We start from the raw sequence: 26813 nt of genomic DNA, 5'->3' as shown, positions 1-26813 counted from the left end.
GGCACTTTGGTCCCTATGTCTTCCTCACTAGCCTCCCTACCTCACTAAACTCCGCTTCCTTTCTCATGTTGCTCTGAACCAGTTTACTCATTTAGACTTGGTTCTGCTCACAGCTGAACTTCTCTTCTGATTTTCAGCCAGCTTCAAACAAGAGGGACCCCACCCCATTCCCACCCTTGGGTCCTGCCCAATTAGTCACTCCATCATCATTGGAAGAATGGGACCAAACAGTGAAGTGAGAGGGATTTGTCCAGATGAGGACCCAGAAGTGAACAGGATAGAGGTTGGGTGGGGTTCATAGGTCAGATGTTCTAATTATGGCAGGGGAATCTCTCTACTTATGGAGTGATACAAGGCCCACAAGCCAACAGACACAAAGGTTTATGAGGCTGGGAAGAGCCTGAGGGGTCTTCTTGCCTTTATAGTATCCCACATATCCTACATATCCTAGGGATGGGCAATGCCAATTTGTCTCTTAGGATCAGAGTCTAAGAAAGGAAAAAAAGGAAAGGAATCTGGAGGAGAAGATTTCTAATTCTGGCCAACTTGGAGTAACAAGGACCAGATTTATTCTTGTGCTTGAAACAAACAAACAAGCAAACAAACAAACAAACAAACACCAGGGGTGCCTGTGTGGCTCAGTTGGTTAAGTGGCTTTTGGTTTTGGCTCAGGTCATGATCTCATGGATCCTGAGATAGAGCTTTATATTGGGCTCCACATCCAGTGGGGAATGTGCTTTATATTGGGCTCCACATCCAGTGTGGAGTGTGTTTGAAGATTCTCTCCCTCTTCCTCTTTTTTAATTTATAATTATTTATTTATTTATTTTAAAGATTTTATTTATTCATTCATGAGAGACACACACAGAGAGGCAGAGACATAGGCAGATGGAGAAGCAGGCTCCTTGCAGGGAGCCCAGTGCAGGACTCAATCCTGGGACCCCAGGATCATACCATGAGCCAAAGGCAGACGCTTAACCACTGAGCTACTGAGGCATCCCAATAGATAAATCTTTAAAAAAAGAAAATCAGACAAAATATGTGAAACAATGGTTTTCAAAACACTAAGCATTGGATAATGAAGTAATTCATGAGATATGGAAAACAAAGATGGAGTCTTGTGATTACCCTGGTTTACTGCTTTAACAGTTTCTAGGCTGCAGCAAAGAGAGAGGAACCCATGTGGAGCCCAGGTTGAGGGGAGAGAACCAAACTGGCTAGAGTTCATAGGACTGAGTTCTGGAGAGGAGAGAACTACACAGAAAGAGAACTCTGGAGATTTGCGGAGGGCACCTCTTGAGTATTCATCAGAGTGCTGTTCAGCACATGTATGAGAAGAGTACTTGGGACCAGGAAGGCACTCTCTAAAAGGATTAGAGGGAATAGCACCCGTGTCCATACAAGGCCAGCAATAATGCCTATTCTCATCAGTCAGACCAAAAAGCCCCATAACTCATGCAAAATCAGGTAGAGTACACTGAAGGGTCTGGTCACTGTATTGGGATATAATTAGCTCTAGACCAAACAGTTTTAGTTTTTCCTAACAAGACTTAAAAGCAAGACATGAAAGCATCAAACTGGTTCTAAAAAACTTTACATCTCCAGGACAAAGTTCGAGAATATTAATGGGTATACAGAAATACATAATACCTAATAAATGAAAATTCAAAATATCTGATGTATGATAAAAAATTGCCAGGCATGCAAGGAAAACATGGTTCATAATGAGGAGAAAAGCCAAAATTTAAGACAACCCAGAGCTGACAAATATTAAAATTAGCAGGCAAAGACATTAAAAGATTAAAACTATGTCCTATATGCTTGAAAGTCAAGTAGAGAAATGGAAGTTATAAAAGACCCCAATATAGCTTCTATGGATGAAGACAACAGTGTCTCAGATAAACATACAATGGATGGAATTGAAAGCAGATAAGACATTACACAAGAAAAAAAATTAATGAAAAAATTGAAGACAGAGAAATAGAAATCATGCAAAATTAAACCAATATAGAAACAAGAATAAAACAATAACAATAGTAAAACTATAATGATAAAACAGAGTCCTAGTGATCTGTGGGACAACTATAAAGCAGTATGATATATATGGAATTGGAGTGCCCTGAGAAAGGGTCAGAAAAAATTATTTGATGAAATAATGACTGATAGTTACCCAATATGATGCCAACTACACACTCATAGATCCAAGGAGCAAAATGAACCCCAAAGAGAAGAAACACATACAAAAAACTATAAAAAGCACATCTCAAGTTACTCAAAATCAGTGATAAGGAGAAAATGCCAAAAGCAGCCAGTGGGGAAAATATACGTTTGTACAGAGGAACAATGTTAAGGATGATGGCAGATGTCTACAGAAACAGTGTGGGCAAGAGCATTTTGGAGCAGCATCTTTAAAGCACTACTGACTGAAAAAAAAAATCCCCAACAACAACAAAACCTTTGTAAACCTAGAATTATATACTTAGGAAAAATATCTTTCAAAAATGAAAATGAAATAAAGACTTTTTTAGACCCACAGATGCTGAAAGAATTCACCAGACCTACATGATAATAAATTTTTTTAAAGATTTTATTTATTCATTCATGAGAGACACAGAGAGAGAGAGAAAGAGGCAGAGACACAGGCAAGGGGAGAAGCAGGCTCCATGCAAGGAGCCCAACGCGGGACTCGATCCCGGGACTCCAGGATCACCCCCTGAGCGGAAGGCAGGCGCTAAACCACTGAGCCACCCAGGGATCCCCATTATAAGAAATTTTAAAGAAAGTTTTCCAGACAGAAGAAGAATGATATCAGAGGAAAATATGGCTCTAAACAAAAGAATGAGGAGCGCTAGAAATGGTAACTATGTGGATAGCGTAAAAGCATTTTTTTCTTACTATTTAAATTCCCTCAAAATATAATTAAACAAATAAACAAAAACAATGTGGCATGGGGTTTGAAACATTTGTAAAAGTACAGCATAATGTATAAGCTTGTCAAATCACTAAATTGTACACCTGAAACTAATATAACATTGTGTGTCAACCGTACTAAAAAAAAAAGTAAAATGTGTGACAAAAACTGCAAAAGCAGTGGTGGAGAAATGAGTAATCTTGTAAAGTTCTCACTTAATATGTGGAGTGCTATAATATTGCTTGAAGTTAAATTGTGATAAATTAAAGGTGTATACTATAAGCTCCAAGATATTATGAAAATAACAAAATGCTATAACTAGTAAGTCAACAAGTGATGAAAGTGGAACCATGAAAAATATTGGATTACTCCAAAGCAATAGGAGAAAAAGAATAAAGAACATGTGGGACACATAGAAAATAAGATAATGGTCTTAAATCTAATTGTATCAATAACCACATTAAATGTAAATGGTCTAAACACCTTGTTATAGGTTGAATCATGTCTTCCTGGAAGAGATATGTTAGAGTCCTAACCCCCAGTTCCTTAGAATATGACCTTTCTGGGGATAGGGTCTTTATAGAGGCAGTCAATTTAAAATACGTTCATTAGAGTGGACTCTAATCAAATATGATTGGTGTCTTTATAGAAAGGGCAAATTTGGGTGCAGAGATAGATATGCATAGAGACAAGACACTGTAAAGTCATAAGAAGATAGCCATCTACCAGTGGAAGAGAGAAGCCTGGAACAGATCTTAATCTCACAGTCTTTAGAAAGAACCAACCTCACCTGACACCTTGATTTTGGGACTTCTAGCCTCCAGAATTGTGAGATGGTAGATTTCTGTTACATAAGCCTAGTTTGTGGTACTTTATTACAGCAGTCCTAGAAAATTAATATATCAATTAAGTGGAAGAGTTTGGATTGGATTAAAAGTGAGACCCAACTTTATGCTGTCTGCAAGAAACATATTTTAAGTGTAAAGATACAAGTTAAGTATAGGAAAAGTATAAAGATAAAGTAAAACTATAGAAAAAGATATACCATGCTAACACTAATCAAAAGAAAGCTGGGGTAGCTTCATTAATATTGGACAAAGTAGATGTCAGAACAAAATAAGTTAATAGAAATAAATAACGTCAATTTATAATGATAAAGGGGTCAATTCATCAGGAGGTCATAACAATAAAAAATTTTTATGCACCTAGTAACAGAGCTTCAAAATGCATAATGCAAAAATTGGTAGAACTACAAGGAGAAATAGCCAAGCCATAATCATGTCAGATTTTTCAATATCTCTCTTTCAATAATGAATAAAATAAGTAGACAGAAAAATTGACAAAGATATAGAAATCCTGAACAACACCACTAACCAACTTGACCTAATTGACATTTACAGAACACTACAATTAACAATAGCAGTACACACCTTCTTTTCAAGTGCACATAGAACATTTACTAAGATAGACCAACTATTGGGCAATAAAAGAAGTCTTAATACTTTGAAGAGAATTCTAGTTGTACAATACATGCTATCTGATCATAATGGAATTAAATGAAATCTCAATAACCTAAAGATTTCTGTAAACTTCCCATATCTTTGACAATTAAACAACATACTTCTAAAAAGTTCATGGATCAAAGAAGAATCCAAAAGATAAAACGTGTATTGAACTGAATTAAAATGAAAATACAATATATAAAAGTTTGTGACAGGACACTATATTGGTATTTAGTGGGAAATTTAGGGCACTAAACGCTTATATTAGAAAAGAAGAAAGGTCTCAATGATTTCAGCTTACTAATTAGGAAACCAACAATAAGAAAAGAGCAAACTAAATTCAAAATAAACAGAAAAAAGAAATAATAACAAACTTAATGGACTATAAATGAAAAACAATAGAGAACATTAACAAGCCAAAAACTGCTTTTTTAAAAAAGAAAGTCAATAAAACTGATAAGCCTTAGCCATACTGATCAGGAAGAAAGAGACACAACATAAAAATAAGAGACATAATGTCATTACAGATCCTACAGATATTAAGGGATAATAAGGGACTATTCTGAACAAATTTTATTCTAATAAATTTGACAACTTCGATGAAATGGACACATTCCTTGAAAGATAGAAGCTACTAAAACTCATTCAAAAAGAGGTAGAAGACCTAAGTAGTCCTATTAAAGACCCTGAATTTATAGTTTTAAATCTTCCCACAAAGAACATTTCTGGCACAAATGCCTTTATTGATGAATCATACCAAACATGTAAGGAAAAACTTATATCAATTTATCTAAATTCTTGTGGACAATTGAAGAAAAGGGGATACTTTGTAAGTCATTTTTTGAGGTTAACATTACCTGTTAATAAATGATAAATGGACAAAACAAACAAACAAACAAACAAACAAAGACATTATAAGGAAAGAAAATTCCAGACTAATGTCACCATGGGAATAGTTGTAAAAATTCTTAACAAACTTATATAGCAAATTGTATACAACAATATATAGGCAGAATAATATATTGTGGCCAGGAATAGAATATATTTATCCCAGGAATGCAAAATTGGTTTAAAATTTGAAAATTAGCATATGTAATTGCCCATGTTAACAAACTAAAACACATAGCACACATGCACACCAAAAACTAAACCATATTGTCAAGAGCATTTGCCAAATTCAATATCCCTTTATGATAAGCTCTCTCAGTTAAGTAGGAACAGGAGGAAACTTCCTCAATTTGATAAAGAAGTTTATACAAAATTCTCTGTTCCCATTTGCTCCCAGCATGGAGCCTGCTTCTCCCTCCACCTGTGTCTCTGCCTCTCTCTCTCTCTATGTCTGTCATAAATAAATAAATAAATCTTTAAAAAAAAAAAAAAAAGAACCTTCTCCATTTTCTTCACCTGGTTCTTAGAAGGGCGAGATTGGTCCAGGGTGGCAGGTTTCAGCACGCTTATTAGCCACAAATATTTACTCCAGGTCTGCTCTGGGTAAGCCATCATCAGTAGGCTTGATCTGGTCATTTACTCCTTTTGGGAAGGACCTGGTGGAGTAGAGTGGAATGGAGAAGAGGCTAGGAGGTGATCAGAAAAGATGAGGGGCGCCTGGGTGGCTCAGTTGGTTGAGTCTGACTCTTGGTTTTAGCTCAGGTCATGATCCTAGGTCCTGGGATTGAGCCCTGCATTGGGCTCTGTGCTCAGTGTGGAGTCTGCTTGTCCCTCTTCCTCTCCCTCTGCTACTCACCCTGCACCTGCTCTTGCACACGCTTTCTCTCAAATAAATAAACCTTTTTTTTTTTTTTTGAAAGAAGATGAGCCATCCCCAAATCTTCAAATGGGCTCTCTCTGGAAAACTCGACCAATGTTTTGGCAATAGTCTCATTCTGGGCTTGCGGAGTGATGGATATTCAAGCTCAGGTTTCTAGCTATGGTTACATTTTAGGGTGGAACACATGGGACCTTAATCTGCTGAGATAAGTGTTTTTAGAACTCAACAGTGAGGACAACTTCCAAGCTCTAAAGTGTTCAAGATAGAAGGCACCACCTGTACTTCAGGGCTCAGCTGCACAGACACAGTTACACCAAGACCTGTTAGTCATTTATATGCCTTCACATTCATCCCTTGCCAGTATTATACTGGCTATTATACTGCACTTAGTGACAGAGAACGATTTGGAGTTAGTTTTGCCAGGGCTGGTATTTAACCTATTGTTTGTCTTCATTTGTGGCCTTTCATGATTCTGGAGGTGATATAAGACTTCCAAAGAGGTTTGTTAGCCAGATTAAAGAAGAGAGAACTGGATGAACAAGCCCAGTAGTGCCCCTGCCAAGTGTGAGATTTCATGATGTGCATCAAACACAAAACTCTGAAAACACACACACATACACTCACACTCATATACAGAAACACACATGCCTGAGATGCCACTAGGGAGAAGGTGAAGAGAAAAGGGGTTGAGAAAGGATTTGTAAAGAGATGATTATAATGTGAAACAGACAAAGTTTTTTTTTTTTTTTTTCAGACTAAGATTTATACCGGGAAAGATAGAGCTACTTTATTTGTCAAATTCAAGTGTACACTATCAAGGGTGAGTGGGATTAGAAGCCAGGTGAGATCTGCTATAAGAAAGAAAAGAAATAACATTTCAAACATCTGTGTAAATTTGAACCCTACTACTACAGCAAAGAACCTAAAAATCATGTTGGACGTATTTATCATTAGAGCCCATTCAGCCACCAGTGGTGGGGGTTTCTCACTGCAATGCTCCATGCCGGCTTGCCTCAACCCCTTCACCAGCTCCTGCCTTCCTCCCTTCTTCATTGTCTCTCCTCTCTTGGACAGGAGCAAAGCACTGCTGAGCCCTCCCATGTTGAGGCAACATACCAGGGTACTTTCCTCCCTAAGGAGAATTCTGGCTCCAGTTCTTCAACAAATAAAAATTTTTCTTTTATGACACTAAAATTCTCTCTTCTTAGATGTGTGGGTTAGACAGACAACATCTGACCAATGCCATCAGCCTCTGTGGTGTACTGTTTTACAGGTGTAGGAACTTGGATGACTAGAATATAGGCATACACTCACACTTGACAGATCTTTGGAGCTATACAAAACAGCTATATTCACTATTGTCTTCGTATTCCCATCCTCGAAATGGGAATGGTAATGGTTATAGATGGTAATGGTTAAAGAATTACATTACTGGGGTGCCTCAGTGGCTCAGTCGGTTAAGCCTCTGCCTTTGGCTCAGGTCATGATCCCAGGGTCCTAGGATCGAGCCCTGCATCAGGGACCCCGCTTAGCGGGGAGTCTACTTCTCCCTCTTCCTCTGCCTCTTCCTCTGCTTGTGCTTTCTCTCTCTCAAATAAATAAATAAAATAAAATAAAAAAGAATTACATTACTCTATATTTTGACATGACTTGAAGACTCTGCAAAAGCTAAGGTCATCACTCATTTGCATGTCTATATGGGATTGTTCATCAGTTTTTGTTCTTGTTCTTGGGATGACCAATGTTTTCCTAGAAAAAAATTGTTAGCCCAAATATTGGGACACTCAGTTATACTACCTGTTTTTTTTTTTTCTTAAATAGAAATGCGTTGATATCCATCAGAAGGGACTTCTGGGTATGGGTCTCAGGGCTTGGGGAAGGACATATGGAGGGGCAGTGAAGATGTGGGCCAAGGTGAAGAATCTGGAACCACAGTGGAAAACAATACAACAACCTGACAATACCCAAAGCAAATGGGAGTAGCTACTATTGTTTGTTACTGAATGTTCTGATGCTATCATTCAAATGCAAGTTGTCAACTCGTTTTTCTGACTGATGCATGTGAAAGTGGTGTGTGTGTGTGTGTGTGTGTGTCTTTTAGGGTGCCAATCATGTTGGAAGGGGAACTTATCAGAGGTGGTTTGCTAACCGTGGGCTCCTCTTAAGCCAGAGAGACATCTCTCACCCTTCCAGCCTCCCAGAGACTGAGCACCCTTTGTAAATTTGATTCTTTCATACCAATATGTAAATAGCATGAGGGAAATATTAATCCTATAGGTATACTTTGCAACTGGAAGTGAAAGTGTATTTCTCTCTTAGCCAGGCATGGTCCCAGGCCTGTCACCCTATTCTAGGTAGATGATGACCTTCTCAACAAGAAGGGATAAAAGGGCTTAAAAACTGGAGGGGGGTGGGATCCCTGGGTGGCGCAGCGGTTTGGCGCCTGCCTTTGGCCCAGGGTGCGATCCTGGAGACCCGGGATCGAATCCTACATCGGGCTCCCGGTGCATGGAGCCTGCTTCTCCCTCTGCCTGTGTCTCTGCCTCTCTCTCTCTCTCTCTCTGTGTGACTATCATAAATAAATAAAAATTAAAAAAAAAAAACTGGAGGGGGGAGAGACCTCTCTATTTGCAAAGACGAGGGGAAAAGCTAATGCCATAGCAATATATCCACAGCTAGGGAGGAAAGTATGGCTCTCGTACAAGATGTATGATATTCTGCATAAAGGAGAGAAACCCATAATGTCAAGGAGGCAAACTTAAATCTATTTCCTGGTATGATTGCATTCCTCTTAGGTGTGAATTAATGGTAACTTCTACAGTCGTTACACTTAGTCAATGGAACCTTGCTCAGTTAATCTTCAGGAATAGGTGGGTCACCTTTGCCTTGGTTTTCCTGTGGTCCCAGAGGTGGGGGGCGTGGGTGGCTTGAGGGCAGAGGAGAGCTCTAGGAGCAGAGCATTTGCCAGAATGTTTTCTGCAAATGATTTCAGAGCTAGAAACAGATGTTCCAGGTGGCTTGTTAGTCAATGGCATAATGTAAAAAACACTGAAATACATATTCTCCAAAGTCTGCTTAGCTTTACTGCTCAGTTCTCAGCAGCTGCCTGCACCCCTTACAGGGGGAGAGGAAAGCAGCGCTTTCCTGGTGCACATCTCGGGGGCTGGCTTGGGCTTCAGCGGCCTCTGGGCCCGGCCTTGCAGCCTGTCTTGTCCTGTTCGGTCCCCCTTCCGTGGGGAGCAGCCATGCGAACCTGTGGGAACGGGGCTCAGTGCCTTTGGCAGCCCACGTGGAGAAACCCTGAGCAACGTCCCCGGGACTGGAAGGATCAAGTCACTGCCCAGCTGCCTCCTGACTGCTGTTTTCCAAAGGGGTGTGGGCCCCCTGGATGCCAGCCCTGGAAGTAATAGTGGCTGCTGCCCCCCACCCCAGGATTTACTGGGGGATCTTGTAGGGTGGGAGACTTGGAATCTCACTGGGATGGGTTCACAGGTTTAAAGAACAAAAATCATGCTGGTGGGGAATTGAGTGGCCACGTGCCCTCCCTGCCCCCTTTCTAATTACAGACGGAGAGCCCGCAGTCTGGGACTTAGAGACGGAATTCACACCAGGGTGATTTCAGACCCCGGCCACCATCCACCTAACCTCGCTGGTTCTTGGAGGACAACCCGAGGAGGCGAGATGTTAGACGAGTCTCCCACGATCAGCGATGGCCAAGGGCTGCGCCCGCCCCCCGCCCACCTGCGGAGTCCCCCGGAGCTGCACCTGCCCCCACCCCTGCACCTGCGCAGAGGAGATGCACGCACCAGGCCTTCCCACGGGCCCAGGAGCTTCCTCCCGCCCAAGGACAAAGCAGGGCGTGGGGGCGGGACAGCCTGGGTTTGGGACCCCGAGGACCCGAACGGCGCGAGGTCAGGAGCAGCCCCTCTGCACACCGGGCCGCGTGGGCTTCCCGGGCGAGCGGAGCGTGTGGCCTTGGACCTTCCACCCGCCGCGCCTCACGCCCTTCCTCCGTCCCCTCTCCTCCCTGCCGGCCCTTGGGCCCCTGCGCAGGAAGCGAGTTTCTAGAATTTACTAACATCCCTCTTTCCAGTGTAGCCTCCGAGTGGTAAGAGTGGTGGTGGAAGACAATTGCCCGAGGAGTGGCGCCAGCTCCAGGCCTGCCTCCGGCCAGGCTTTGCCCGCCCTGCTCTGTGTGAGACGCCCCCCCCTCCCCCACCCCGGGAAGGTGGTGGGTGCCTTTGTCCAGGATCAGCTTTGTATGGGTCACTGTTCCTCAGTCCCCAAACTGCTTTTCCTCTTTTTGATTGTAGTGCCAAGCCTTTCTTTTCTGCTAGAAACAGGACTTTATGATTGATTCCTGGGTTTTGTTTTAACCATTTTGAAGAAGAGGGATCCCCCCCGCCCCCCAAATTTGACTTGGATGTGGAGAGGGCTGATGCCACCCACACTCACACCAAGAGGATATATGAGAAGTGGATCACACAGATATGGAGAGAAGAAGGGAGGGCCTTGGCTTGGGGGCTCAGGACGGTTAAGGGGACCGCTGGGGTGAGGGTTCCCAAGCCCAGGGAGAGGCTGGAGTGTTGGACTCTCCCATGCGGGTGGAGGAGGGAGCCCTGGGGCCTTCTCAGCTTGCTCAGGTGTGGATGGAGGCAGAGCGGGAGGCTGAGGCTTAAAGGCTGTCGGGGACCATCAAAAAGGGGAGCCATACTTTTTATTATAAGTTTATTTTGGCTTTAAGCACAATTGTTCAAACTACAGAAACATTTTGTCACCTCAGACAAGATTTACCTGTCCTTAACTGATAATGAGTCGAGCATTTGGAAGTCCACGGGCAACAAAGCCAGCAGCACAGCCCACCTCACTTCCTCAGACGCCCCACGTGAACTAAGGTGCCAGCAGGTGACATCCCCGCACTCCTGTCATCGTGAAGCCTCAAGTTGTGACTCTCTGGAAATGTAAGAAATGATCAAAACAGTCTTTATCAATGATTTCAAAATGATTTCCTCGTTCAAAGTCTCAACGGCCCTATTAGGAAATTCAATTTCATATGAGGATCCATATGGTGCTTATTCCCGGATTTACATGTCCAGTGGTGACCTGGGTGACCTGAGGCCTGGCACATCTGGCCCCATTATCTCTGACCTCATCCCTTACCCCTTCCTCTGCTGTTATTTTCAGCTCCAGCAGCCTGTTTGCTTCTGGAATCTCACTTGCTAATGTGGGGTCTCTTTACTTGCTGGTCCTGTGACCCCAAAAGAATCAGCTGGAGTCACTAACCCCACCCTGCATATTACCCTGTTTCATTTTGTTCAGGGCACCTGTCCCCATGTGACAGTTCTGTGCTAGTTCATTGTTGGTCCTCGCCCCTCTAGGGGGAGCTCGTGAGATGTCAGCCTTGTCTGTGCAGGGCTCTGTCTCCAGCATCCAGAACAGCGCCCTGCACTCCCAGAGCAGGCGTTTCCTGCATGTTTGGTGAATGGATGTATGATCCGAGACAATGTTTAGAGAAGGGTTTTGCTTTTATAATGGACACCAGTAAATGAAACAAAACTTTATATTTACCGAATTTATTGACATTTTCTTAAGTATGCATACATAAGTGCAATTCATGCTTTTCTTCAACCAATCTCCCTTGTTTCTTAATTCAGAAAAAGCAGTCAAACCTCACTGGGGGGAGGCCCAGAGACATCTCACCACACCTGGTGTCTAGGCAAATACCTGCTCTGACACGAAACAAGAGTGTCTCGGTCTAAGAGAGGCTCATTTCACCCTTTCCAAGGGCCATGCCATGCTGGCAACAAAGGTAAATACTGCTCAGTCAAAAAAATGTGACCAAGTGTTAACAGTCAGTACTTGTAGGTGAAGGGTATAAAGGTTCTCAGTGCATCATTCTGTCATTTGACTCTAGGCTTGAACATTTTCAAAATAAAGAGTTGGAAAAAAATTAGCCAAAAAATATACTGTATGATTTAAAATTGCCTTTAGAAAAAATTTCTGTTTTAAGACTACAGGCAGGTTTGGAGTAGAGAATTGACTGTGGACTATTTGGTTAATTCATGAATACGATGCATTTCTGGGCCCATGTGTATATTTTATATATTTTTAAGGTGAGTCAGAGGTCTTTGCAACAAACCAGGGCAAAATTTGCATGTCACAGTTGTCTTTCTCCTGCTGTGGAAAACTCAAAGTATAGTTAAAATACATGAGTGAATGGTACTTGTCTCCAAAGGGACCTCAGCCATCAGAGTCTCTCAAGGAGGACCTAGCTCTGGGGAGCTTTAGGTGTATATCTAGGTACTCCTCCTGGAGCTGAGTCAGGTGATCCCAGACTCAAGAATCAGGACTCTGTCTCACTTTTAGGAAGCTACTGGGTCTCCTGTTCTCCTGTCTGGACAGCTGAAACATAAATTCTAGAATTCTCTCAGGTATGATGGAAAAAAATTAACATTTTTTTGGGAGACATTAAATTGCATAAAAATTAAGGAATCCACCAATAATCGGATGAGATGAAAGAAATTGCTCAGAAAGATGTATCCTCATTTTCTCAAGGACTCTGTTCCAAATATGATAGTTGGCTTTTTGTCTTGGTAGGATACACAAAAGGAGAGGCACAAAAATGGGAAAATTCTCAAAGTTACTTCAACAGTGACAGATCGAGTTGAGATTTAATATTATCATATGGGCTTTACACATTAAATTGCTTGATGATATATGAAGAGAACTTAATTTTACTCATCATCTCTTAACTGGTAGATGTTTATTTCTTACAAAGCACAGGATATGGCCAGCTGGGTAGAAAGAGTCACTGTTCTGGTTGTCCCTGGAGTGACCAGAACCCATTTATGTTGTGTATTGTAAGGACAGCTTGACCCTCTACCATTTTTGCCTGACTGTCCTGTAGTGTCCTGTAATTTCTCAAAGAGAGAAATTAAACTTGGGTTATGATGTCTCTCTGTGTCACATAGCATCAACATTTCTGTCCTTGGAGGAATGGGACTAGGAATTCTGCTATAATATGGTGGAGTATAAAAGTTTATTTTAAAAATTGATCCTTCTGGGGCCCTGGGTGGCTCAGTCAGTTAAGCATCTGCTTTTTGGCTCAGGTCATGATCCCAGGGTCCTGGGAGTGGGCCTGCTTTGGGCTGGCTGCTCAGCGGGGAGTCTGCTCCTCCCTCTCCCTCTGCCCCTTCCACCCCTGCTGGTGCTCTCTCTTTTGTTCTGTCTCTCTTAAATAAATAAAATAAAATAAACATAAAAAAATGATCCTTCTTTCCAAAATGTAATAATGCCTTGAGATCTCATACATGGTTGTCCCTCTGTGTTAGAAAATGTTTGCCTCCAGAAAGCCAGTGTTAAAAGGCAGGTGGGTTTGCTAGAACTCCAGAAACCCCTGGACACTTGAACCAAAAAAGTGAGAGTGAGGTCATCATTTCACCAACTGTATTTCTCTGACCCTGGAAACTACCAGTGAACTTGTCAAAACTCCAGCTCCTTTCAGAGTGTCACCCAGCTGCTTGGAATCTTCAAGGGTGACTTATGTTTGCACAGGAATAACCATCTCTATCTTCACTGGTCATTGTGGATGCTGTAGGCAAATCCATTGCCTGAGGATCTCTCTTTACAGGACTGGGTGAGTTAATGCTGGACCACCAGCTCCTCCGGAAACCTTCCTATCTAGCAGGTTCCTCATTCTCTCTGGGAAAGAGTCTGGGCTGACTTGCTTCTGGTTTTGCAGACACACTTGGTCAGGTCTGACTCATGGTGAATGTAGCTTAACATAGGTAGGACCTCTGCTCATAAAGGATTAGCAGGAGTTTTTCAGACTAGTTTAGAATGTGACTGTAATATAACTTTGGGTGGTGAGTGTAGAGAAAGTTCTGCAAGATGGGGAGATGTCTAGGGAGGGCAGATCCTTGTGGGATGCCAGTAGGGCTGGCTTCATCGACCAGAGACTTGTGCTGTCACATGGGGCCCGGCCCTTAGAGATCCTTGTCCTGTGGTTGCCATCTTGAAATTCTTTTTTTTTTTTGAAGATTTTATTTATTTATTTATTTATTTATTTATTTATTTATTTATTTATTTATTTATGAGAGACACACAGAGACAGGCAGAGACACAACCAGAGGGAGAGACACAACCAGACTCTCCCAATTGGACTCCCCAATGCAGGACTCGATCCCGGGACCCCAGGATCACAACCTGAGCCAACGGCAGAAGCTCAACCACTGAGCCACTCAAGTGTCCCTCCATCTTGAAATTCTTAATAGTTTTATCTGAGTTTATGTTTTGTAAGTGAAGTCCAGGAGGATGATGCAGCATGGTCAGGAGCCTCCCACTGCCTCCCTGGGACATGTTTGCAGTAGCCTGCACTCTGACTCTTGGAACCTGGATCCTGCCCAGGGCTCTATCCCCATCCTTGCTTCAAACCCATGTTACTCTCTATCCTGGGGCATTGGTTGGGGAGGTCCAGGTTCTGCTGCTGCCCTCCACAGCTTCAGCCTCTCAGATTGGGCAAGGCAGTGGCTGTCCTTCCCTGGGCTGGCCATGCTCAACTTGAGTGGGGTCCTTGCTACTTGGTCCAGGGACCCAGTGCATTCTTGCATGAAGGTTGCAATCCTTTGGAGTCACCCATTTCCCTGAGGATTGGGGCCAGGAGCCCAAGGGAAGGGGGAGGCCCACTTACGCTCTCCACTGGTATTCTCATTTTCATCTGGCATTGGGTTCTGCAAATTCTGTAGCTGGCCTTGCATGCTGGGAACCTAGGGCAGTTAAGCAGAGAGGAGAGGAAGTAGGGCAGCAGATCAATTCTTCTTATGTATTAATTCCATCACCAGTTGGCCCTGATCTCAGGTAATGAAATTTACCTTTAAGAAACTTTATCGACACGGTTCAGATTTCTTGACTTTATTCACATCATTTTGTCTGTCTTGGAATGTCTTCTACTGGACTATCTGATTTTCCAACTTCTCTCTTTTTTTAGGGCTCATATCAAGACTCATCTGTCTCATAAGACTTTTGACCCCTCTAGGCAAAATTGCTGACATTCTGCTCTGAACTCAAGCCTGTATCTTTTCCAGCTCTATTTGCAAATTAAACAGATTTCTTAATGCACCTCCAGTATTCAATGTTTGGCATTGTTGCTAACATTTTCATGTGCTTATGTTTTGTTTACATTACTCCATTCTTGGCTCAGTCGCCTAAGTAAAGTAGATGCATGCAAAAATGTTTGTTGATTGAATGACACGTTGGGCGTGTTGTGGCATTTTTGGAAAATAAGGGCATTAAGGCCATTATTCCTTTGGAAATAACTGATTGGTTGCAATCAAACTTTCAACTTGCATGATTTTGGGAAGAAGTAATGATAAACTAAAAATTGACAACTGAATATTTCAGCCAGAAGATATGGTTTCTACAAAAGTGGGTTCATTTGATTTGAACCCTGTTTTTAGTAATCATGAGGTCATTATAGCTCTGAGTGATTAAACATAATTCTCACTGTGATATGAGCATATGTATCCTTCCAGACTCACAAATTGTTTTGTGCCCCCAATCATGAGGGTGAATGAGATTCTGGGAACTCTGGCAATCCTTCTTCAGTCATTGCTTGGCACCTGAAAGCCCACCCAGCCTGGTGCCAATTTATTTGGGCAGTACTTCACCTTCCTCTCTCCTGGATTTTCCTCCTGACTTTGGTGACTGAGTCTCTGGAGTCATGGCAGCTCCCATTGCAGAATCCACCACATGAGCCCCCCCCCACCCCCCCCATGCATGAAGCCACTAGAACCCAAAGGGTTGAATTTCATCAAAAGATGCTCCTTTTTGGTCTTCCAATGACAGAGGTAAACACATAGGCCATTAGCTTCATTTTCTGAGGATTTTTGAGATCATACTTTAAAAATCATGAATGAACTTAACATCTCTATTTTATGTGGGGGTGTGTGTCTCACATGTGGAAATCTTGTTTTTCTTGTTTGAATGGAAGAGAGCTGAGGAGATGCCTTCCTCCTGGGAGCTCCTGAGGAGCTTAAAAACAGGCTCTGGGTTTTATGAAAAGGTCTCTATTCTTTCTTAAAATATTCACAGGATCTCAAGCCAGAAAACAAAACAAGATTGCTCCATTAGTCACCCAACAATGAAAGGAGAAAAACACCCACTTCTCCAATGCTTCCTTTCAAAGTAACCTCAAAGACCCTGATGGTTTCATGGAATTAATTAGAAACAATAGTAATGACACAGTGGGATGGGTAATTTTGTCTCTACATGACATTTTAGATGCCCTGAGGATCCTTTACTCCCGCAGCCCCACCTCACTGCCCTGCTTGAAGCAGACCCTCGAAGGTGGCTCAGTGGTCCCTTCCCCCATGTTGCTACTGTCAACCTGGGCCTTCCCAGATATAATTTTCAGGCTCCAAGCACTCCAGGGACATTTAAAAATAGCTAGTCACTTGGTGCCTGGGTGGCACAGTTGGTTAAGCCTCTGGCTTTTGGTTTCGGCTCAGGTAATGATCTCAGGGTCCTGGGATTGAGCCCCGAGTTGGTCTCCATGCTTGGCAGGGAGCCTGCTTAAAGTTTCTCTCTCTCCCTCTGCCTGCCTCTCTAAAATAAATAATACTTAAAAAAAAAAAAAAAAAGCTGGATGCCTGGGTGGCTCAGTGGTTGAACATCTGCCTTAGGCTCAGGGCATGATCCTGCAGTCCTGGGATTGAGTCTGGCATTGGGCTCCCCATAGGGAACCTACTTCTCCCTCTGCCTCTGCCTCTGTCTCTCATGAATAAATAAATAAAATCTTTAAAAAACACAAAAAGCTACTTACATACTTGACCATAAGGGAAATCTCAACAAAACCAAAGTTTTGGCATCATCAATAATTAAAAAACTGACCAAAATATAACAAAATTTGAGAGTAACAACTCAAAAGACATCCAAAATGTGTGGTATAAGTATTTAAAAAATTAAACAAATACTTCTAAATGATTCATAGGTCAAAAAAAATATCATAATGGAGTATTTAAATATTTTGAACTGAATAACAATAAAACCACTACCAAAAATTGTGGAATGTAGCTGAAGCAATCTGTATACAGGGAAATTTTTGGCTTTAAATGTACACATAAAAAAAGTTTCATAGATCAATGAGCTGAGTTTCAACTTAAGAAGGAAAGGAACAATAGAGTAAATCCCAAAAAAGATAAAGACAATAAAGGTAAGACTAGGAATAATAAAATAGCATTTAAAAAACCCACAGGAGAGTAGAATGAAACTAAGCTTTCTCCTCTGAAGAAAGGAAGTGCTAAAATCAACTTGAAAGTGAAGTTGTGAAGGTCACATGTCATACTTTGTACAAAAGCACTTTGTAAATGACAGAGAACTATTCATATGCACTTCTGTCCTTCTTTCATTTTTCCAGCACATACTTACTACCTATCTGCTCAGTGCCAGACAGCTTGCCTGGGTATGGGGGGCATGCCTGCTGGGAACTTACTCTCCATAGCCCTAGTGGAAATCATAATATCTACCCAATATGACCCAAATCAATGTGAGTGGCAAAGGAGACATGCACCATGTAATAGAGCCTATGAGGGAGACTATAGGTTACATATTGGGGTGGAAGTTTTCTCTTCTTCCCTTCCAGGTTCTTCAACTGGTCTAGTAATTAAATTTATGCAAGACAGATTAACAGATTAAGGAGAAAAACAAAAGTTTAGTAACGTGTATGTAGGGACCAAGGTCAGGTTGCCCCAAAATATGCCCCTCTTGGCACATTGATTATTTAATTTTTTTTAATTATTTTAAATAAAGTTACTTAAGAAACAGCTAGTTGCACTCAGACCCTCCTCTGTCCCCCTGAAAGCAAGAAACAAATTTCTTATATGAAAAATACCCTCCCTATACTAAGAAGGGAAAAGATATCCCAAGAAAGCTGTAGAAATAAATCTCATTTCTTTTTAATCTATTACTTTAGCCTAAATCTGCTTAGAATTCCCTACTAATTAAAGCTCCCAAATACCTCTTTTCTTTATTCTGTTAATTATTCACAAATTTATTGTTTCTGTTCAAAATGTATAAAAACTACCTGCCTTGGTCCTTTCTTTAGATCTCAATTTCATTGGGCCTTCATGTGCATGTAATAAAACTTTGTTTTTTTTCCCTCTTGTTAGCACATCTCATGTAAAATTTAATTTTTAGGTCAGTTGGAAAACTTTGAAGAGTAGAGGAAGAGAAAAACTCTGCAAAATGGCCAAAGCCATCACTTTATTTTTTTTTTATTTTTTTATTTTTTAAAGCCATCACTTTAAATATTACCTTCAGTGAAAGACAAAAGATGTGTGTGTGTGTGTGTGTGTGTGTGTGTGTGTGTGTGTGTATTGGGGGTGGGGTAGGAGTTGTTAGGGGAGGTGACTAGGTGCCCAGGAAAAGCACAGTAAACAAAGGTAAGGTTGTTATGCAGATTTAAGTTGCTGTCTTCTCCATGGATAAGAGTTTCTAGGGGCTTAGAGTCATCTCCCTGTTCCTGGTACAGGAGGGAGATTCCCCTTAGACACATAAATGTCCCTTATAAAAGGGTAATTTTGACTTGGTTTTCACAGCTTCTCTTGTGTTTACAATTTCTTAAAAACAATCAGCTTAAAATAATCCTTATGCCAAAGATACCTATCTGGGGGTGGCATATTTTGATCCCCTACACTTACTCAAAGATGTTAGGCAGGCGATGCCAGCAAATGAGGTTGAAGCAGAGGTCAGGAGGTGGGATGGAGGGAGAACTGTGCTAGGTGCAGAGAAGAGAATGTGGGACAGAAAGGACCAGTGTGGCTGGAGCCCAGTGGACTGGGTAGGGGGACGGGGCCACAGGTAGGAAGGAGCCACGTGGGCGCTGATAGGCCCTGTTGAGAGTTTTGTTTTGTAAGAGCAATGGGAAAGAGCAGCAGTATTTTAATTAGGGGCACGGAATGGGTGGGAAGAAGGCAGAATGAACATAGGGGGACTATTTAGAAGGCCTACCTGAGGTCTAGGTGAGACGTGAGCTGATGGCTGCTGGGATGAAGATGGCGGGGGGAAGAGATGGGGAGAAGAGGTGTGTTGGAGTGATTTTGATAAAATCTAGAGATGAGGGATATAGGTCCAGACACCTACTGGCCCCCATTGAAAGGGATGATCTGAGGGCTGCCTCCCTGGCATACAGTCTTTGCATGTACATCTACCAGCTTATCTCCCAGACAGGGGCCCTGAAATGCTGTCCTTATGCACCTGGGGTCAGAAGACAACAAGGCTGTTCACCTGCTGGCTGTGACATAAGTCTACGCCTTTGGTCTACCTTCTCTGATGAGGATAGTCCTGTTCCATTTTCTTGGAAAAGTTGGGTGCTTGAACTACTGCTCTGGTGATCTAATTTTCTTCCTTTTTATAGTGATGTAATATAGCCAAAGGCCCACTGTACATTATTAAACTTTCAATAATAAGTCCCAAAGATAATAGTATACTTGTTGAAAAAATTTATTATTTAGGATTTTCATTACATTAACTTTATAAATTCAAGACTTACCTTGAGGTTGACAACAATGATGAAACTTATAAAACATATGTGCTCTGTTAAAGTCCAAATCTGAGTAATTATATGCTAATTTTGGAGGTCTGGGTAATTAATACAGTTTGAGGAAGTGAATCTTAGCAATTACCTTCATGAATAGGGCTTTTTGGGAGGATGTACCAGGATGCTCACAAACCTTGAACTTGGGTGCAGGTAGACTACATTTCTCCCGGGTGCACAGTCAGACTAAATTCCAAATCTCTCTTGCAGTTAGGTAAGGCCACATGACTGAGTTATAGCAATGGAATGTGGATGGAATTAATGTGGATAATTACCAGGACTGGTCCAGAAAACCTTCCCATGCTGGAGCCTGATCTTTCCTCCTTCCTGCTGACTGGATGTTGTGTCCTCAAAAGCCCTGGGGAACAAGCTGTCGAAGATGACAGAGACTTTCAGCTCAGACCCTAAACATCTACTTGAACCAGACCTCACTTCCAGCTGGATTTCATATACACAAGAAATGAGCTTCTGTAATACATAAATATTTTTTAGATTTTTAAAATTTATTCATGAGGGAGACAGACAGACAGAGACACAGCAGAGGGAGAAGCAGGCTCCATGCACGAAGCCCGATGCATGGGACTCCAGGATCATACCCCAGGCCGAAGGCAGACGCTAAACCACTGACCCACCCAGGGATCCCCAGCTTCTATAATATTAAGGCACTGAAAGTTGGGAGTTCGTTTTCTAGCAGGTAGCTGCAATACTCTGCTGTGCACTGAACTGTGGTTCCCCCATTCATCTATGAAGCCCTAACACCTGTGGAATGGCATTTGGAGATGAGGCCCTTTGGCAGTAATTAGGATTAGGTTTGAGGTCATAAGGTTGGGGCTCTCATGATGGCATTAGCAGTTTATAAGAAAAGGAGGAGAGAAAGATTTCTCTGTCTGCCACGTGAGCACACAGTGAGAAGGCAATTGTCTGCAAGATAGCAAGACAGCTTTCACCGGGGCTGAATTGGCTGGCACCTTGATTTTTGCTTCCCAGCCTCTAGAACTTTGGGAAATAAATGTTTGCTCTTTTTTATTTTATTTTATTTTTATTTATTTATTCATGAGAGGAGGGAGAGAGAGAGAGAGAGAGAGAGAGAGAGAGAGAGAGAGGTGGCGCTAAACTGCTGAGCCACCTGGGCTGTCCTAAATGTTTGTTCTTTAAGCTTCCCAGTCAGTTATTTTGTTAAAGCAGCCCAAGCAACACATCAATCTGACCAGCTAAGTACAATTGAACCAGGTAGTCACATTCTGAGAATTCCTTTTAAAGATTTTTTTAATAATTTAAATTCAATTTAGTTAACATATACTGTATTATTAGTGTCAAGGGTAGAATTTAGTGATTCATCATTGCGTATAACACCCAGTGCTCATTACATCATATGCCCTCCTTACTGCCCATCATCCAGTTACCCATCCCCCCACTTATCTCCCCTCCAGAAGCCCTCAGTTTGTTCCCTAGAGTTGAGTCTCTTGTGGTTTGTTTCCTTCTCTGTTTTTATCTTATTTTATTTTTCTCTTCCTTCCTTTATGGTCATCTGTTTTGTTTCTTAAATTCCACATAGGAGTGAAATCATATGGTATTTGTCTTTCTCTGACTGACTTGTTTTGCTTAGCATAATACTCTCTAGTTCTATCCATCGTTGCAAATGCAAGATTTCATTCTTTTTGATGAATGAAAAATATCCCACTATATATATGTATATATATGTATATATATATGTATATCAACATCTACATCATCCATTCATCTGTCAGTGGACATCTGGACTCCTTCCATAGTTTGGCTATTGTGGACATTGCTGCTATGACTATTTTTGTATACTTTGGATAAATACCTTCTAGTGCAATTGCTGGGTTGTAGGGTAGTTCTATTTTTAACTTTTTGAGGAAACTTCATACTGTTTTCCAGAGTGGCTGCAACAGTTTGCATTCCCACTGACAGTGTAAAAGGGTTTCTCTTTCTCCACATCCTTGCCATCATCTGTTGTTTCCTGAGTTGTTAATTTTAGCCATTCTGACAGGTGTGAGGTGATACCTCATTGCAGTTTTGATCTGCATTTCCCTGATGATGAGTGATGTTGAGCATCTTTTCATGTGTCTGTTGGCCATCTGGATTTCTTCTCTGGAGAAATGTCTATTCATGTCTTCTGCCCATCTTGTGACTGGATTTTTTTGGTTTTTGGGTGTTGAGTTTGATAAGACCTTTATAGATTTTGGATACTAGACCTTTATCTAATATGTCATCTGCAAATATTTTCTCCCATTCAGTAGGTTGCCTTTTAATTTGGCTGATTGTTTCCTTTGCTGTGCAAAAGCTTTATCCTGATGAAGTCCTAATAATTCATTTCTGCTTTTGTTTCCCTTGCCTTTGGAGACAGGTCTAGCAAGAAGTTGCTGTGGCTGAGGTCAAAGAGGTTGCTACCTATGTTGTCCTCTAGGATTTTGATGGATTCCTGTCTCATGTTTAGGTCTCTCATCCATTTTGAGTTTATTTTTGTGTATGGTGTAAGAAAGCGGCGCAGTTTCATAGTTTCATTCTTCTATATGTGGCTGTACAATTTGTCCAACACCATTTGTTGAAGAGATTGTCTTTTTTTTCCATTGGATATTCTTTCCTGCTTTGTCAAAACTTGGTTGACCATGACAGCCCATTTCTGGGTTCTCTCTTCTGTTCCATTGATCTAGGTGTCTGTTTTTGTGCCGGTACCATACTGTCTTGATAATTACAGCTTTGTAGTATAGCTTGAAGTCTGAAATTATTATGCCTTCAGCTTTAGTTTTCTTTTCCAACATTACCTTGGCTATCTGGAGTCTTTTCTGTTTTCATACAAATTTTAGGATTGTTTGTTCTAGCTCTTTAAAAAAAATGCTGGTAGTATTTTCACAGGTATTGCATTGAATGCATAGATTACTTTGAGTAGCATAGACATTTTAACAATATTTGTTCTTCAGATGCATGAACATGGAATATTTTTCTATTTCTTTATGTCTTCCTCAGTTTCTTTCATAAGGTTCTATAGTTTTCAGAGCACAGATCTTTTATTTTTTTTTGTTAGGTATATTCCTAGGTATCTTATGGTTTTTGGTGCAATTGTAAATGGGATTGATTCCTTGATTTCTCTTTCTTCTGCTTCATGTTAGTATATAGAAATGCAGCAGAATTCTGTGCCTTGATTTTTATATCCTGCAACCTTGCTGAATTCCTGTATCAGTTCGAGCAATTTTTTTTGTGGAGTCTTGTGGATTTTCTACATAGAGTATCATGTCATTGGCGAAGAGAGAAAGTTTGATTTCTTCTTTGCCAGTTTGTATGCCTTTTATTTCTTTTTGTTGTCTGATTGCTGAGGCTAGGACTTCTAGTACTATGTTGAACAACAGTGGTTAGAGTGGACATCCCTGTTGTGTTTCTGAGGATGATATTAGCTGTGTGTTAAAGACCTTTGTTTTTCAAGCATTTGTTTCAGTGTATCTGACCATTCTCACTTCCCTGTTCTTCCAGGTTTCATTGGCTCCATTTTCTCAACTGTTCCCAGAAAAACACTATCAACTGTAGAGAGAGAACAGTTTGTACTACTGGAATGCTTGGGGGCTTCCTGATGCTGCTTGGACTTGCATTTGAAGTCATTATTTGTCTGAGAGTTCATGCTGGGACTCTGGGAAGACCCCCATGAACAGAGAGCTCCCGACCTTCTGTTGCCATTCCAGTCTCCCTGCCCTTATTCTGAGGCAAATGACTATTAGTGGGGAATAGTCACTAGTGTGCTGAGTTATCTGGCCCTAAGGAGGCCAAGGGGCAACTGAATGGGTGGGTTGAGTCTTTCCTGCCTTTGACCCTGGACATGGAGGCTTTGGCCTCAGCAGAGACTGAGCACCTTTCTTTTTGTGACCTGGACCACACAGGTGAGAGTGCAGCTGCCATCAGGGCACATGAAACCAGGAGCCAACAATGAAAAACAATATCTCTTCTCAGGGACTTGCTTTAGAGAGAGGAAGACACAGCAAAACAAACAGCTGTTGCAAGGCAACTTGAATTTTTAAAAAACTTGCATATTGAAGGAGATTTAAATATAGCACAAAAAGACTTTCTGAAGCTAAAAATCATAAATTCCTAGCCAAATACAATTCAAGAGATTAATTAAGGGAGAGGAAGATCACCAGGCGATCTGAATTAGCATCCTAGGAAAATTGAAGGCAAGAAATATCTTGACATAGAGCAAAGATAAGAAGAGATAGAACACAAGTAGGAAAGGATAAGAAGCTTGGAAGATAGATCCTAAAACTGTGGACTGTGAGTAGTGGGAGCAGAAAGAGGGAAAGGAGCAACAGAGGAGGGACAACTATTATACTAACGATAACAGAAGACTTCTCTGAACTGAAGCAAACTTGGGCCTGTTTCTTTCTTTCTTTTTAAAAATTTTAATAGATTTTATTTTTTAGAATAGTTTTAGGTTTACAGCAAAATTGAACAGATGGCACAGAGAGTTCCCAGAGACTCACTCCTTACCACCCCAGAACTTCCCTGACCATCAACATGCCCCATTAAGTGTTCGAACCTACACTGATCTTATCATCAACCAAAGTCCATAGTTCACATTGGGCTTCACTTGTGGTGTGCATTCCGTGAGTTTGGACAAATGCACAATGACTCATATCCATCATTACAGTATCATATAGAGTAGCTTCATTGCCCTACAAATCCCCTGTATTCCATCTTTTCATCCTCTACCAACTCCTGGTACTTTTTACTGCCTCCATAGTTTTGCCTTTTCCAAAATATCATATAGTTGGAATTAAATAGTCTGTAGCTTTTTCAGATTGTTTTTTTTTTTTTTCACTTAGTAACATGCATTTAAGGTTCTTCTATGTTTTTTCATGGCTCAGTGTCTCCTGTATTTTAATTCCTGAATAATATTCCATTGCCTGGACATACCACGTTTGTATATCTCTTCACCTACCTGAGCAACATCTTAGTTGTTTCCAAGTTTTGACAATTATGAACAAAGTTACATAGATATCTGAACGTGGGTTTTTTAAATGAGGAGATAAGTTTTCAGTTCACTGGGGTAAATATTAAGGAGTGCAATTGCTAGATTGTATGTATGATAAGAGTATGCTTAGTTTTGGAAGAAATTGCCAAAGAGTCTTCCAAAGTGGTTGCACTGTGTTGCATGCCCACCAGCAGTGAATGAGAGCTTGTGTTGCTCCATATCCTCGCCAGCATTTATTATTGTCAGTGTTCCAGATTTTGCCCATTCTAGTAGGTATGTAGTGGTATCTCATCATTGTTTTAAGTTGTATCTCTCTAATGACATTCAATGTGGAGCATTTTTTCATATGCATGTTTGCCACTTTTTAAAAAAAGATTTATTTACTTATTCATGAGAGACACAGAGAGAGAGAGAGAGAGAGAGAGAGAAAGGCAGAGACATAGGCAGAGGCAGAAGCAGGTTCCCTGCAACAGGACTCGATCCCAGGACCCTGGGATCCCACCCTGAGCCAAAGGCAGACACTCAGCCTCTGAGCCACCCAGGTGTCCCAGCTTGTTTGCCATTTGGATAATCTTCTTTGGTGAAATATCTTTTCAGATCTTTGGCCTATTTTATTTATTTTTTTTTCTTTGGCCTATTTTAAAATTGAGTTGTTTGTTTTTTTAGTGGTGAGTTTGAAATTTCTTTGTATATTTTTGATAACAGTCTTTTATCAGATATGTCTTTTGCAAATGTTTTCTCCCAGTCTGTGGCTTGTCTTCTCATTTTCTTGAAAGTCTGCCTTTTTAAAAGAGTTAGCCAGGTTTGAGGCCAATTTGTTGAGAAGAAGCACATGTCCAGGCATTTTCTAGTAACAATACAGAATTCTAAGAATAGAAGGAAAAATATTTTTCTAAGTGCCTCTAGGCAGAAAGAATTAGGAAAGAGTCAGCTCTGCTGTGGACTTCACATGTGACACAGCTGATCATCCATCTCCTTGATATTCCTATCATGGTTCCTGCATGTCTGCCTGTTTAGTGTCCTTCCTTTATCATGGCTCTTTTCCCTTAACAAATCTTTGTATACTCTGGATATAAATATGTACATCCAGACCTGACAGTTGTACTTCTAGGAACTGAGTCTATAGAAATAAAAACACTGGGAAGTAATAACACATGTGTAAGGATGTCAATAGTGACAAAAAAAAAAAAAAAAAGGAAACAAAAGGAATATTTACTATCAGGGAAGTAGTCAAACAGTTTATGGGATAGATTGAAGTATTATACAAGCATGAAAGAGAGTGAAGGGAAATGTACCAGTGGACCTGATAGTAATGAGTGAGAAAATGACGAATTAGAAATATCTTCACAGTATATGTACATAGTACATGTTTATAAGTGTTAAGTGTATGTAATTCAAGAAGGTAAGCTCAACTAGCACAGGAACTTGTTTGCCACATAGTCTATAATGCTTAGGAGATCAGTATAAATTTAGAGAAAAAAATTAGAAAAGCAGATATTAGATTGAGAGATTACCAATATGTGTGGTTATTGGCTAAAAGGGGTCCAAGAAAAAATGATTTATATATTACCATATTTATATATTTATGTTACAGTCTATATATGTATGTTGGAGGAAAATTTTTTAAATTAAATTAAATCTCTACTGTTTGCTTTGTACTTGTTAGTTCAGATGATTGTTTGGAGTACTATTATTACTTCAGAATATAAATAAAATCTGTTCACCAGTAAAATACTTTTTACTGTCTTTACTGTTGATTTGTATCCTTCAATATCATTTTATAAGTGGGTAATCTAGTGAGTAAATGTGTTTTCTGAGTTCTGTGAGCCACTCTAGCAAATTAATTGAACCAAGTTGGGGTTCATGGGAATTTATAGGCAGTTGTTCAGAAGCACACGCAACAAGCCGGGCTTGTGACTGGTGTCTCAAGTGGAGGGCAGCCTGGTAGGACTGAACACTTTACCTGTGGAATCTGATGCTGTCTCCAGGTACATAGTGGTAGATAGTGTCAAATTTGAGTTGAATGGTGGGACACCTAACTAGTGTCTTGGAGCATTGCT

General features: G+C 41.0%; 1 long non-coding RNA gene across 1 annotated transcript; it reads left to right on the top strand.

Annotated features, from left to right (window-relative positions):
• Positions 1-13326: 13326 nt before the first annotated feature.
• On the top strand, positions 13327-25207 carry LOC119870764. Its single transcript, XR_005353756.1, has 4 exons — positions 13327-13817; positions 19402-19565; positions 19983-20242; positions 23265-25207. It is a non-coding gene; the product is annotated as an uncharacterized LOC119870764 (long non-coding RNA).
• The last annotated feature ends 1606 nt before the right edge of the window (positions 25208-26813 follow it).

Source organism: Canis lupus, chromosome 1, assembly GCF_011100685.1.
Source record: "Canis lupus familiaris isolate Mischka breed German Shepherd chromosome 1, alternate assembly UU_Cfam_GSD_1.0, whole genome shotgun sequence".
NCBI classification, from domain to species: Eukaryota; Metazoa; Chordata; class Mammalia; order Carnivora; family Canidae; genus Canis; species Canis lupus.
Note: the sequence above shows the minus strand (reverse complement) of the source record. Positions and strands in the feature narration are given on the sequence as shown.